This window comes from Nyctibius grandis, chromosome 2, assembly GCF_013368605.1.
Source record: "Nyctibius grandis isolate bNycGra1 chromosome 2, bNycGra1.pri, whole genome shotgun sequence".
NCBI lineage: Eukaryota > Metazoa > Chordata > Aves > Nyctibiiformes > Nyctibiidae > Nyctibius > Nyctibius grandis.
This window is the reverse complement of record NC_090659.1, coordinates 106,603,512-106,618,299: the sequence shown is the minus strand read 5'-3', so window position 1 is coordinate 106,618,299 and position 14,788 is coordinate 106,603,512.

The window sequence follows — 14,788 nt, the reverse complement described above, 5'->3', positions numbered from 1 at the left end:
GCAGGTAGGAGGGGCCACGTCTCAACCGGTGGTATTGGTAATCTTAAATAAAATGTGGCATTTTATTATAAATGTTTATGGATGATAAAGATACGTAAATGACGTTAGTTGATTTGTAGGATACAGTTAGACATACTTGTCTAGGGACTGTTATTGCCTGGGAATTTACAGCCTTCGACTGCAGCCCACGAGTTTGTGTTTAACCCTTGGGAGCTGCTGAGACCTGTGGGCAGTTTGGCTGCTGCTGGTCAACCGGGTGCTGAATCATTTGTCTGGGCGGTGCAAAGCCATGCTGGACTGTAGGAGAAGAAAGCGAGGTTCTGGGGAGGATGAGGGTACATTGCTCAGTGTTAAACAGATCAATCCTTCCGCAAGGAAGGGAGGTTACAACTCTCTGCTTTTTCAGTAAATCGGACATACACCGGGAGATTAATCGCAAAGGTTAAAAACAATATGAATTGAGGCCACAATATTAGGCCATGGTTTGAGTCTTAATGTTAAATCAACTTGGATTTTTAGTCATAGGCAAATCATTACTACTAGTTAACATGTTTTATTTAATTTATTTTTTTGTATTTTTCTAAAGAAAGGATTAAACCCAAGAAAAATGTTTTGAGTTTATGACAGTCCATATAAATAAACTGTAACCGATTTACTCGAATAACCCATAATGGTGTGTAAATACTGACTTTATGTAAATACAGAAACATGTAATTTAACATAGGCATTATTGCGAGACTGGATGGTCCAGGAGCTGGCAGTTTGCCACTCTCTGCAGGTCAAATTCGGCCTGTTTCAGGTAGCGAACAACAGATTCTCTTCAGTCACTTGTGTAAAATGAGTTATTTCTGTTTGTTTTCTGGCGGGGGATGGTGCAAAACCATCGTCACCTGGGTGCTGCTTAGCTCCTTTGCCAAGGCGTGAAGGGGTACGGATGCCCGCCCACTCCTATGTGGTCCTGCTAAAACAGGGCTGGAGAGAGCTGACATGGCAAAGCGGGGAGGCTTGCAGTGCCGCTCCTCCTGTGCTGTGGACAAACAGAAGTTTCATTTTCTAGTGCTGTCCATCTGGCACCATCTTGAGCACTAAATTCACTTGAAGAAAAATCTGAGGGAAAAACAGAAGAACAATTGGTGTTATTTACTTGATATTCTGTAATGGTGTGTAAATACATAGAGAATTCTGTAATTTGTATAAATACATTGCTATAGAATTTTTAAAATTGGTATTATTTGCTTGATGTCCCTTCAGAGAATTTACTTATTACTGTGCACATGTCTAATAATGGGTTTGCAAAAAGATGTCCTTTCTTATTTCTAGGAAGGGTGTGAGAAAATTCCAGGAAGACCAAAACCATCAATATATTCTATGTCTTTTTGCTAAATTGGAAAAAAGGAGGGGCATGTCTTTGGCAAGAATTGCATTAGCATTTCACCTGAAGCAGGTCTGTCTGGTCAAGCAGCATGGGCAAAAAGGTGATGGAGTTCCAGAGCAATGTTATTGTATGGGCTGGTTTTGAGCTGCATCTGGTAACGTGTCAGGCAGCACTCCCAAACTTCAGTGGGGTGGATGAAACCTAGCAGAGGTGGGCAGTGCAGAGAGTGGAAAGAGAAAAATCAGAGGAAAATTGTCTTAAATTGTCACCAATCAGTGCAGAACTTAAAACTGCCTGCCAACTGGAAGGGAAAATAGAAGCCTTTCATAAATGACTGGGTGGAACATGTGGAGGCTGGAGATGGAACTCTCTGGTGTAAAAAGTCAAGCATTGCTGTTGTACCCCTGGAAAAAAAAAAAGTGTGTTTAATAAACATACAAAAAGGAGGGAGTTGAAAAGACTGCTTCCAAGGCAGTCTCTAAGTTTCTTTGGAGACAGAATATGGCAGGAGGTAAGAGAAGATGCACCTGCAGCATGTCTTTCAGAGTCCCTTGCATCATCATCTTAGCTTATGCTCTGCTCTGCATATGTTTGTATCAAGTAAAGAAGCAAATACAAGGTCCAGCTCTGTTACCCATGATTACAGGAATAGAAATAGATGGGCTGTGAGCCATGCTCAGTACTTCTTTGTGTGAAGTCCTGTCCTAGCTAGTGAGTTCTCACAAGGTCCCTGTGAGGTACATTAGCAAACATGCAGACAGGGATATGGCCAGGCTCCTTACAACTGCGGTTTGTTTTGCAGAAATGTGAGGTTCTGGATTCTTTGAAATTTTGATGAAATCTTGGAAACTCAGCCCCTGCTCATGTAGCTGTGTATGTGTAGGCAGCTGTATTTGTAGGAAGGGAATCTGGGGGAAGAAGTAACCAACAACATTGTCCTCGATATTTTTTCCCACACAGCATATCATTTGCTGATCTGAGAATAGAAACCAGAAGACTTCTGTTTTCCAGACTTCTATCTCTGTTCTTAAACTGTTAAGAGCTCTCCATGGGTTGCTCACAGGTCAGTCCTGTCCTGCCTTGCTGTTATCTTTCACCTCACAGTAACACTACAAGGTGGTTTTGCCATCTGGCCCCTAAATAAGTACTGGTAGTATAACCTCATCTCCTCTTGTCAAGGAGATGTTTGTTGCTGAACAATTTGGCATTGTGAAGTGAGCAGGGCATGGCTAATTAGCATCTTAAATTTAGGGTTTATAAAATTTATCCATCAAGGATGAGAAAGACAATTAGTGATTGTAAACAAATTGTGCAAGGTGTCTTGTCAGCTCAGTTGTGTGAAGTTTGAAAGCAGAAAATGTTTCTTGATGTTCAGAAAATTTAAAATGAGAATAATAATCAAGTTTCACCTGCAAGGGAGTTGATAAAACCCAATCTTGTTGCCTTTTTCCCCGATGGTTATATATCTTTAATAGCTTGTGTGCATTTTCTTCTACCTATGATATTGGAAAAGACTATTTTATTTTTCATTCATTATTTCTGAAGTCCCACTGTCTTTGTGTAATTTTGCAGAGTTATTCTGATCTGAACCTTGGGGCAGGAAAGTTGCCATGTGATCCTGGGTTAGGGCAGAGGATCACACGCATTACAAAGATGCTGCTGTTGTGCTCAGAGTAGCTGGTACAGTCTTTGTCATATTGTAGCTATCACACTGAGGGCTACAACATTATTTGTGCCTTAATACATTGTATGTTTTTGGTATTATCATAGGAGAGATCTTTTCAAATGATCCTCAAGCCATGCCGGCTTTATTACACCCGCATCTGTCTCCTAAACACACACTCAAAAATATGCTGTCATGGAGAGCAGTGTATAAAGTAAATTTTAGCTCCATATTGCTTAGTGGTGCAGAGGGGTTTCACCTCATAGCAAAGAAAAAAAAACCAAGCCCAAAACATTCCCTTTTCCTTTAGGTTGAGGGAAGTTATTTTTATGTGCAGTACTCACAAGCAGCAACTACAACATAGTCAAAAGATTTCTGGAATTAGACTGAACTGTCAACATGCTTCTCACATTTCTGTTTTCTTGAGAAATCAGAGACCATCAAATTATGGTGATGTGCAAAATATGCCCCGTAGTTTTTTTTCCCCCATGTCCAGAGGGCCTGGATTTATATATATGTTACTGTTGGAGGCACTAAGTCTAGGTGAAAAGAGCATTTCTGTAATGTTGTAATGCATTAATTTTATCAATAACCTCCTCCCTCCCCCCCACAAAGTGTAGCTTTAGTTAAAATTACTATTATTTCTACCCTTGTTGAGAGAGTAGCTGGAAGCGTTGAAACAGTGTCTTGAAATATTTGCTCACAGCTGTGTTCTTGCGTTGTGTTGAATGCGTACTTCTTTCTTTTATATTTCTTATGTAATGTAATTTCTATTGCTTTTTAGAAACCTTTATGCTTGTTATGAATGTCCTACACTCATTGACTTAGTTACAGCCAAATTATATACCTCTGTCTTCTTTGGTTAAGCTGATTTTCTCTTACTGGACCTCTTATGTTTTGGCAGGCAAGGCAGTAACTTCTCAGCTAGGGTCCTTATTTTTTTCTTTTATCTTCTCTTCTTCCTGCCACAATCAGTCTTTTTTATTCACGGACTGTAGTTAGTTTCACAAACCTTCACAAAGAACCTCCGTGGTAAGACTGTGCGTCCCGTCTTACCTTCGTTCCAGTAAAGCAGAAGACTTGCTGGTAATGATCCTCTGTGCATTTTCATCCTTGAGACATTGTTTGGTTTGATTCCAGATGGAATCAGTGCTCATATCTTCCTCTTCAGGATGGTTTGGGTCTTTATCTCCCTTGTGTTCCTAATAGGATCAGTAGGAAGTTGTTCCATGTCAGTTTATTCAGATGTGGCATGTCCATTTCCATTTCTCCTTCCACAGAGTGTTCTGTGTAAGCCCTTGTTCATTATCTATCAAGATCAGTTAATATCTAAAGTCCATTGTAGGCATCATCTTATTAACTTGAAATCTCTTCATCAGCTGCTTTGTATTACTTCCTGTTTGCAACTCATTTAATCATAATGATTTGACATGTATGTTAAAGATGCAAAGTTTGGTTGTCATTCACTTTTGTTGTAAGACCTGAACTGTTCTCTGAAGAACCAAAGTCACGTACGTGTTCCCAGTTCCAGTAAGGATATTTTCCTCACTGGCACCAGTCCACCTTGCTGTCCTGCAGAGGAAAGCAGTTCTTTTGGCCTCCTCAATGTGCATGGAAATCACTCCCAAATGGCCTGCTGTATCACCTGCTCTCCTGCATTAGCTCTTTTCCTTTTAATAAAATAACCCTATTCCAACCAGGTTTTTTTTCAGCTGCTTCTTCCTATCACCTTAATCTTCCTAATATAATTTTGTGGTATTTGGGTGTTGAGGCAGATACTGTTAATGAAATCTGTATTTTGGAATTGTTGTGATTGGGTCCAATGTACCCTCATTTCTAATCAGGTCAGTCTTTGTCCAGTAAAAAAATGGAAGAAACAGTGAAGCAAAAGAGAACTACATGTTGTTACCCCTTATCTCAAGTGGGTCTGAAGGGGAGCTAATGCGAACTTGCTTATGTCAAGATACTTCTTAAGATATTTCCACACTCTTAACTGTCTTTCTGTGGTTCTGTAATGTCCCATTATTTTCCGAGTGATATTATCTGCCATCTTAGCAAAAGCTTTTTTAAATATCTATGAATTTCCTGTACAATGAACTCTTTGAGTGCTCTGCTAAGAGGATGTTCTTGCACACTGCCATGGCCACTGACAATTTCTGTTTCTTGAGATCAGACTGCTCTTTTCCCAGCCAAATGACTACTGCTTGTTTCAACCTCCATAACAGTGTGCCTGCCAGGCTGCTGCTTGGTATAGAAAGGAAGATGTTGTCTCTTGGTTTATTGTACTGCACAAGGAGTTTCCTCAGGAAGAGACCACCTTCCTTGTTCCAGGACCACATGAAGGATTTCATACTTGGTTTCAGTAGAATTTGCACCTCTTATCTTTCCCACCTCGGCCCATATTCCATGCACTTAATTAATGTTTCTATTTTTATGGCCTTATCTATCTGAAAACTGCTGGTGTATGCCAGAAGGCTGTTCTGAGCAGACTAGTGTTTTCCTCCTGGACAGTCTTCATATTGCTACATACACAGACAGGTACACTGCATCTTCTCCCTAGGACAGCTAGAAGCATCTTGTAGCCTTCCTTCTCTTTAAGACAAACAGGCCTGCTTGGTTAAATTAAGGTAGGATACTTCATCTCTCAGTATCCCCACTCCCCTGCAGCAGCATCATGGAAAACAGGCAAAGTTCTTGTCTCAGTTGTCAGTTTATTTCCAGTTCCTTTCTTCCACTACTTAAATAACCAATTAAAAATCAGCCAAGATACTCTAGAGCTGAAATTTTGAATTCAAAGCCATGTTACTTGTAGTCATAGTTTCAGCTATGATAATAGTCAGGAAACTGCTCCACAGCTTACGAAGCAATATGCAGCTGAAAGCCCATTTCCTTCTTGATGGAAAATGTGATTTGTTCGCAGAAGTGTAGTCTTGGAGACCATATTCAGCTGTTACATGGGTATGTAGAGCCTCTAATGCACAGTAAAAGTGCTTACTACCCACCTGCTGCAGATGCCCATTAAACCTTCCCTTCACCTGCCTGTCGCCCAGCTGCAGGGTTGAACTTCCACCGGGGCAAAGTGCTTGCTCAGACAGGCTGAGGGAAAGTCTCTCTGAAACAGGGGAAGCCATGTCCCTGTGAAGAGGAGAGAGAGGCAGCAAAGAGAGAAGTGGAGAAAACAGGGTTTGTCTAGGAAGGGATACTATGAAGGTCCTGGATTTGTCAGCGGAATATTAGCACAGGCTGGAAGCAGGGACAGAGACATACATAACACAGAAATACAAATATTTCTGTTTCTTCTCCTGCTTTGCCTGTGTGCTGCCCCTTTTCCCGAAGCACACCTGCTGTTCTTCACTTTCCAGCTATCGTGAATTGTAGTTGAAGTAACTGGTGCTTCTTAGCAACTTTAGAAGATCATGCATTGCTTCCCTTTAATGAGTGATCCATCTCAAGGGTTAGTTCCATAATTCAAGTGGCCCTAAAAAGATTCAGACCATACAAGAGGGTTTGGTTTGCAAGCAGACCTGCCTTGCTGGGGTCAGGGGGTCCTTCCTCCACATCCCGAGGTCTGTAACAGCCTTGCAGTTGCCATGAGCGGGTGCTGCAGAGCCTGGTCTGCCAAGGCGTGTGCTGGGCTGTGTTAGTGACAACAAAGGTGTCTGCTGAGCAGGGGCCATGCCTGGCATCAGGAGATGTCTGTGCTCCTTTGCAAAATCCCCATGTGGCCACAGGCAGCTACTGAAGGTGTGGGCAATTTGTTCTTAATTTATCTTCATGTAAATGAGTTTAGAGCTAAGTCCTGGCTTGGAGGAAATGAAAACCTGTACAATCAGTATAACTGATGCAACTAAGGAATCAGGCTTAATAGTGAGAGAAGGTAGGATAGCGTTGAAGTTTTCCTTTCTTCCATAGTGCTGCTTGTCACAGACATGTATCAATGGGTTTTTCTAGAGGTGTTCTTGCTAGGGTCATGCTCATTCACTGCTTGGTCTCCAATAGCCAGTTAGGAAGTGTTAATGGAGATATAGCCTGCTGTAGAAATAAATACACAGGATGAAAACAACATTGTGAACAACACATAGGGTGAAAATAACATGCAAATAAGATACGGTTAGTTCTAGATTGGCCCAAACCAAAAGCCAAATATCTGAAGCAGGACATCTTGGTAACCTCAGGCTTCTTCCACTGCTGCTGTCCCCGGGACCTGCTGCTTGTCTCTGTGGTCAGCAGCAGGCAGGGTGCATGGTGCCCCATGGGACACTCTCCCTGCCCTTGACTCACCCCTCCTGCTGTGCTCGGTGTAAGGGCTGGTACAGGAAGGATGCAGTGGCCCTCTGCTTCAGAGGAACCAAGGACCAGCTCTCCCAGCCTCCATGAACTCAAGCAGTGGCGCTGGTGGGCAGGACCAAAGCCATTTCAATGCTGGCATCAGTCCCTGAGCTCTCTCTCAGCAAAAGCTCCCTGGATTTCAGAATTAACACCCAGTTTAAAAATGGGGGTTTCTCCCAGAGTCAAGATTTGATTAAGATAAATGGGAAAATGTATGTCCCAGTGTTACTTTTTCAAGCTATCAGGCATGTCCCCAGATCAATGAGTTTTTTCCTCTTTTCTTTGTGTTTTACCCTTCCTAGTAAAAACCAGCCAAACAGCATCTTTCCCTGAACTGTTTCTGCCTCTTCTCCTTCCCACTCTCAAACTGAAAATTTGTGTCTGCAGGTAATTAGGGTGGACAGGGCTTTAATCATGTCCGTAAGGCTAATGCCTAAATTAGGGCCTTTAAAGACTAACAGAAGTCCATTGCAGCATGGTTCTTCTAGGAATAAGCCAGGAGATGTGAGGTTAAGGAAGAAAACTGTTACTTTGACTTACTTCTGCCTTCCCAAAGGGCAGAAAGAGTCCCTTTATAATCTCTCCAAACACTGACCATCAAGTATACCAGTGTCTTATCACTTGAGGTGGTAACTGGCTATTGAGCTGGAAGAAAAATGCTTCTGCTTTCACCTGTTCCTTCTCAGAGGTGTTCGTTAAGATGCTGGGAAATATCAGAAGCACAGAGCTTGTCACTTGTTATGTTTTATAGAAGACCCAGGCAATGAATTCACTTTTCTTAAATCGATCCTCCTGCCCAAAGCAAACAAAGAAACTACCATTAGACCTTAGCTGACAACTTGCATTTTCTGGTATTGTTTCCTCATCAGGAGCTACAGCTTACATTGATCATATAGTACTTGCTACTCCTCTGATCACGTCCTGTAAGACTAGGCAATTCTTCACCTATTGAACCTTATGTTGCTGCTCACGCTCTGACCATGAAGCTTCATGCTGCTGTTCCTGCCCTGGCTAAAAGGTGTGTGCTCTCTGTGACGCAGTCAAAGATGTTGCTCATCCAAACAGAATGGCTCCTGTTGAGATGCACAAGAACCTTCTTCTTCCCTTTCCCCAACATCCAAAGAAAGCCTGGGCCAAGACTCTGACATTTAAACTGATGGAAATACAAACTCACTCTGCTGAGGTAACAGCAGGATAAATCAAATTTAAAGACTGAGATTGGCTCAGTGTCTTCTACACAGCTTGGCTGAACTGGCAGTATTTTAGCAGCTCACCTGCAGCCATCCTTGGGAAGCCAAGTCACAGCGCAGCCACCAAGCTGCCCCACACGAATACACTTGAAAATAGTGGATTGTCATCCTGCTTAAACAGGCTGTGGCTCTTTGTGTAGCGACAGAGCTGAAGAGCCCCTGATCCCTAATAGGGAACATTTGTTTTGATAGCAATCTTAAATATATCAGATTGTGAGATCTTGAGCAGAACTTGGCCCTGGATTGCTTTGAAAGTCACAGGGAACCACATGTAATTGCCTGCTCCATTTTACTTTGAGGAGGAAGGATAGCAGTAGTCATTGGTTCTGGGAAGACATGGATGGGGGCATCTCCAAAAAACGTGAAAACACACAGGTTGTTCTCACTTTGTGACTAAAGAGTTATACAGGAGTTTTCGAAGTAACCTGCACAAAACAAATCATTTCAAGGGGACTGGAACAGTAGTTGAAGAGCCAATACCTGAATGCATATTCTAATTTCGGGAGGCAGCTGTTTAAAATTGCAACCACACAGCCCATATTTGACTATATGCTTAATGAAAACATGGAATAACATTATATGCATAATGAAAACATAGCAGAATATTCAATTTGTGAAGCTAAATAAAAGAAATCTAAAAAATTCACCCCAAACTGCGATATTGAATTAAAGAAGCACTGGAAAGAGTTATTGCCCTTTCAAAGTTTTGCCTTTAAAGTTTTTCCTAATCTTCTTGGAGCTGAGTATTCAGCACTGAAACTTGTGTAAGATCTGTAAAAAACAGCTTGCTTGCTCGCAAAGTCTCTAAGTCATCGGAAAATTGACTTAAACAGCAACCAGTAAAATGAACAGCTACTTCGTGAGCTGAAGCGGAAGGGTCCAAGCAGCAGAGCCACAGCCATTTGGACCCTTCCGCTTCAGCTCACTAACTAGCTTTTTTATTTATACAGACTTGGAAGCCCCTTGGCTTCTCCTTGATTTATTTTCTGCTTCCATCTTGGCTCAGGTCTCATCGTCCCTGTCCTTCAGGTAGCTGTAGGACGCTCCTCTGCCCTTGCAGGTCATTTGTTTTGACTGTCTTGGCAACTCTCCAGTTTAGATCTTCTCTGGTTTCTTGCTGTCCCTGTTGAACTGCATCTGTGTGGTGCAAAACTGGGCACAGCATTTCCCATTTTTTACGCACTGCAGACATGGCCTGTCTCCTTTATTAAAAATAAAGGGTCTCCAATGAGCCAAGTCCCTTTTGCACCATGAGATGCAATTATTGAACCCTCATCCTCTTCCTTGTCCCTGCTTTAAAGTATTAAATTAGAGCATCATGTCCAGTTATTTAAGCATATCAAAAGATTGAGATCTGCTGGAAGTGCTTGGCTGGCAGGACTAAATCTCTGCACTCGCTGCAGAGTGTGGTGCAGCAGAGTGCGTTCTTCCTGGCTCCTTCAGAGCAAAGTGACCTTCAGTAGCAAAATCCTTTCTCTGAAAACAAAAAAACCATTCATTTGGAATGTTAATTAATCTGCAGCTAGCAGGCTTGGTTTTAATTTGTGTTCATGACAACACATATTTGAGGAGAAGCAGTTGAAAAAGGGTCCATACTTACTGTGGAAACTGGACCGGGGAATTTTAGGGGAATTTTTCCTATTTTGTTTCACATGCCTTGGTTTTACTGAAGTTTTTAAACTGCCAGTTTTTGCACTGACCTGTCTGAAGTGCATGAAAAGGTAGCTGAAAAGCAAAGTACAGAGAAATAGATCAAAATATAATTTCCCTTCATGTGACATTTATTGCTTTAGTGCTACAGAAACTTACTCACTCCTCATTGCAGCTAGTGGGGAGGCAGTAGCTGTGAGCCCGGGCATGCGGCACCAAGGTGGGCAGCGTTGCAGCCCACCAAGGTGGGCAACACTGCTGCTCTCAGAGCCTGCCTGTGTGAAACGGGCTTATCAGTACGCAGGGAAGCTTGAGGCTTGAGGCCAGCGCACAAAGTGGTCCTCAACACCCAGCCCCCCTGGACCAGCAGTGCCCAAGGGGCTGGAGGAACACAGAGGCAGAGGCAGCTCCTGCAGTGGGGATGCAGCTGGGACATCTTGGGGGCACTGGGAAGGGCCCTGCAGGCTTGGAGATGGGCTTCAGCTCAGCTCCTGCGTAGGGCACCCTTTGCTTGCCCTTCTTTTTGCCACCAAAAAATACCTTCTGAGGCTGATGATTCAGCCCTGGAAGTCAAACATTATAGCAGCTGCCAGGCATAACACTGGCTCTTGTCTAATGCGCCAGGTTTGATTTTCTTCGACTGCTGCTGCAGTGAGCAAATGAAAGCAGAGCTCCTGACCCCCAGAAAGACCAGCAGCGTGAGTCAGGATTCGGCAAAGCAAGTTCCCTGCTGTTAGGTGGTTGCCCTTCTGTAAACTCAGCTTCCTCTCCTTCTGGGACAGAAAAAGAGGCAAATTAAGTAAACTGTACAGTTCTGCTGTAGATACTGTGTGTTTTCAGCATTTCTCATCCTTCACAAAGAGATTTGTCTCCTCTCTAATTCCTGATGTCGTAAATAAGACAGATGATAAAGGTACTGAATGGGCAGCACTGCTCACGACCAGGTACTGCTTATCGAGCAACCTGGGCGAGCTCAGCCACTGTTTAGTTCTGTTGATTAGTCCAGGGTCTGTCATAATTTTCTGTCTCAGACAGCAGTGACCACCCGAGCAGACTTTAGCAAATAAAATACCACAAATACATTCTGAAAAATGTGAACATAATACTCATGAAGGACTGTTAATGTGTGCAGAAACTATGCAGGCTGCAAATACACCTTCATCCTGACCTACAACATTCCTCTTAGTTTAGTCCTCATGGAGATGGCCAATTATGGTTTTATGATATAGATTACGGGTGAGCGCCTGTTGCTCTTTGTGCCAATCAGAGTTTTGCTGTTGGCTTCAGCAGGGTCTGAGTTTCTCGTTTTTGTATCTAAGAAGAGGGAAGCTATACAAGTTACTCTACCAAATAATTTCATTATAAATATACACAAAGGTCACAATATTATTTCAAACTGGTGTGTATTTTTTTTGAACTTTGCACGCTATATCCAAAAACGCGTACCACAGATGTAGAAAAAAACTTCTCAGGACATTGTGCAACAACTAGGAGTATTTCTTACTGGATGTTTTAACATTTTAAACCCTCTAAAATGAAAAGACTCCATCTTAGAGGCATAGGAGACCTCATTTGCTAGCAGTGGAAGAACAATAGTAACAAAATCTTCAGTGAGAAAACTTCAGCTCAGCTAGACAGATCGAGAGGACAGTCCTGTGTGGAAAATATGTTTTGGATATGTAACATTTGGACGAGATTTAAGTTAGATATTTTCAGTAAGACAGGGGTCTGATCTCATGGAAGGCCACGCATGCTACTCTCGTTTTACATACCTTTTTCTTCCACAGGGGGAAAACAAGATGGAGAAATTCAAAGGGTGATTTTGGGAGTTCCTGCAACCCACAAGGAGGTCTAAAGGACTGAGCTGCAAAATGTTGAATTGTTTTGTCATTCTTATTACGGCAGAACTCATTGAGTTACCGTGCAAATCTGTGAATTGCTGTCTGATAACTCTCATCGCTGCTGAGCAATGTTATTTTAAAACTGGAGGAAACAGGAGGTGGCATTTCCCCCTCGCAGGCCGAACAGTTAAGGTGGAAACCATCTGAATGTGGCAGTAGTGTATCTGATGTGTCCTACTTTGATGGTATTTCAGTTGCAAAAAAGGAAATGCAGGGAGGTGATACCTGCACGTCTGGAGTCCGAGTTACACAAAGGGCTCAGTGCTACAAACAGTCCATTCCTTCCAGCTCCATACTGAGCTTGTTTTATCTTCTTTCATTTTTCCATTTGACAGTATCTTTCTACTTTTAGATTATTGTTTGCATAGGTATGGTATTTCCTGTATGGGATCATGAAGTTTTACCTCTGTTCACTTACAACTTCCAGCTAGACAGACAGAAAGATGGACATCTGGGGTGAGAGTTCCCCCTGCCTCATCCTGATATGAATCAAGAAAGCTTTCCTGCATCCAGTGTTTACAACACGTGAGATATCCCCCAGGGGAAGAGTAGCACTATGACTTTCCTGAAGCTATTCACCCCTTCCTTGTTTGATCTTTACAATGCAAATGTTCCTCCTAGAGTATCTGTCCCCAAACCACCAGTAATGCTTATGCTTTCACAAAAAGTGGCCACAGGTCGCTGTTTCTAAGAACACCACACTTGCAAATTCCTAGAACACTTTTGCTCTGTGTAAGTAAGCTGGGAACGTTGTTTTGCTAGACAGAGTATGTGAATGACAACCCGGTGCCCATCTACTCCAAGTCCTCTGGAATGTGAATAGATTTCCAGCACGGGGCTGAATACTTCTGTTTGTTAACTTAGTGGAAACCACTTGGCATAGGAACATGTTCGAATCATGATGCAGGCGTTTGAAATTAATACAAAGCCCTCTCGCTGGCTGGGGATCCAGCTGCTGAAAGGACCCATGAAACCAAACTCAGGGTTTTTTCATGTTTGTTCACTAGAAAAGGTTCTAGAAAGTCAGTGCTGCAGACTTTTCATTTTTGCTCTGTCAAAAATGATCCTGAAAGTTATCTGTCCTGATGTACACAAATATTTCTAGCCCAGACAGGTTGTGCAATGCTGAGCCTTAAAATGCAGGAGATATCTAATTAATCAAAATAATTTCTTGATATTTTTGCCACGTTAAATGGTGTCAAGTATCAAGAATTTCCTGGAATTTAGAGAGATGAATATTCAGAAAGCTGCTGTGTTTCCTCTCTCTCCAAGCCGAAGTAGCTTCACTGAGACCCTGTAGCAGGCAGAACCCGTCTGTGTGCAAACGGGCACTGAAGTGCAGGCATGGCAAGAGCTTTCATATTCGGTTTTCTTCAGGTTCACAGTAACCTGTGTTTTTGTGCTTGGCTGGCATAGGGACACAAAAAAGGACAAATAGGAAGCTTCCAAATTTAGTTTTTGTGGACTATTAATTTTTATAACGCTAAAATTCAGCACCATGTAAAATCTATTTTAATGTATTACGTTCCTTTGTTAAGAGCATACGCTTTAAAGTAGGACTGCTCCCAACTCCCTTAATGCTCTCTGCTCCCGTTCTCAGTTTAACCCAACTTTAGCTGCCACAGCAGCTACTGGAGCTGATGACTGACCATGATGCTTCTAGTTCTCAGAGTTTTAGAGTGCAGCCTTGAAAATCTATAGAGAGCTGAAGCTTGGAGGAGAAAGTATGATGATGCGGAGCAGCATGAGGGTAAAATCTAGTAGTTCATGAACTGCTGGCCAAAGGGAATCCATTTTCTCCTCTAAAGGAAAAAGATTTCATTTTGCATCGACATACTTATAGCTGATCAGCGATCGTCAAGGTTTTCCAAGATCTGATTTTTTCCTTTAGATTTCAAACAAAAGTGAATGTAATTCCATAAATTTTTAGGTAATCAAGAGGATTTTATATTTGAGCTTTAGTGTTATGAATCATGGTCTCAGAAAGCTGTTTTTTTATGAAATTCAACTACAAAGAAGTGTTACAGATGGATTTTTATTTTTTAAACTAGATCTAAAAATACCTTCATACACAAGTGAATTGATTGTGTTATAATTTGAAAAGGAAAGAGAAGCCCAGTGTAGGAATGGCATTCTGGTGGGGCTGGCCAGATGAGAAATTAAGGTTACAGAACTAAGAGTCAGAAAATTATCAGCTCCTTTCTTCTTCTCACTGTCTCACTCTCTGGCTGCATGAGACTAGGGAATATGAATAAAATGAGAAACCTGTCAGTCTGCAGGGTGTCCTATACTTGACATTGGTTAAGACTGGAGAAGGTTATCTGCAGTGCTGAATGAGACAAATGGGATAACGAAGGGTATGAACATCTGAGCATTTTATATCCTGCTTTTTTCCACAAATGGGTTTCAAGATAACTTTGGGGAGAACCCAATGTTGTCTTTGTGGCCAAGCATGTCAGAAGCTACTGCTGTGGCTTATAGGCGTTTTTTTCTAAGTGTTTCTAAGCAGCTACATAAAGGCATAAGGCAAGAAATTGTCTTGGCGGGGGAATGGGGTAGAACTCCCTCTGCCACCGGTGTCAGCTGTGGGTTTGGGCAAGCTCTGTGGTTAAAAGGGGCT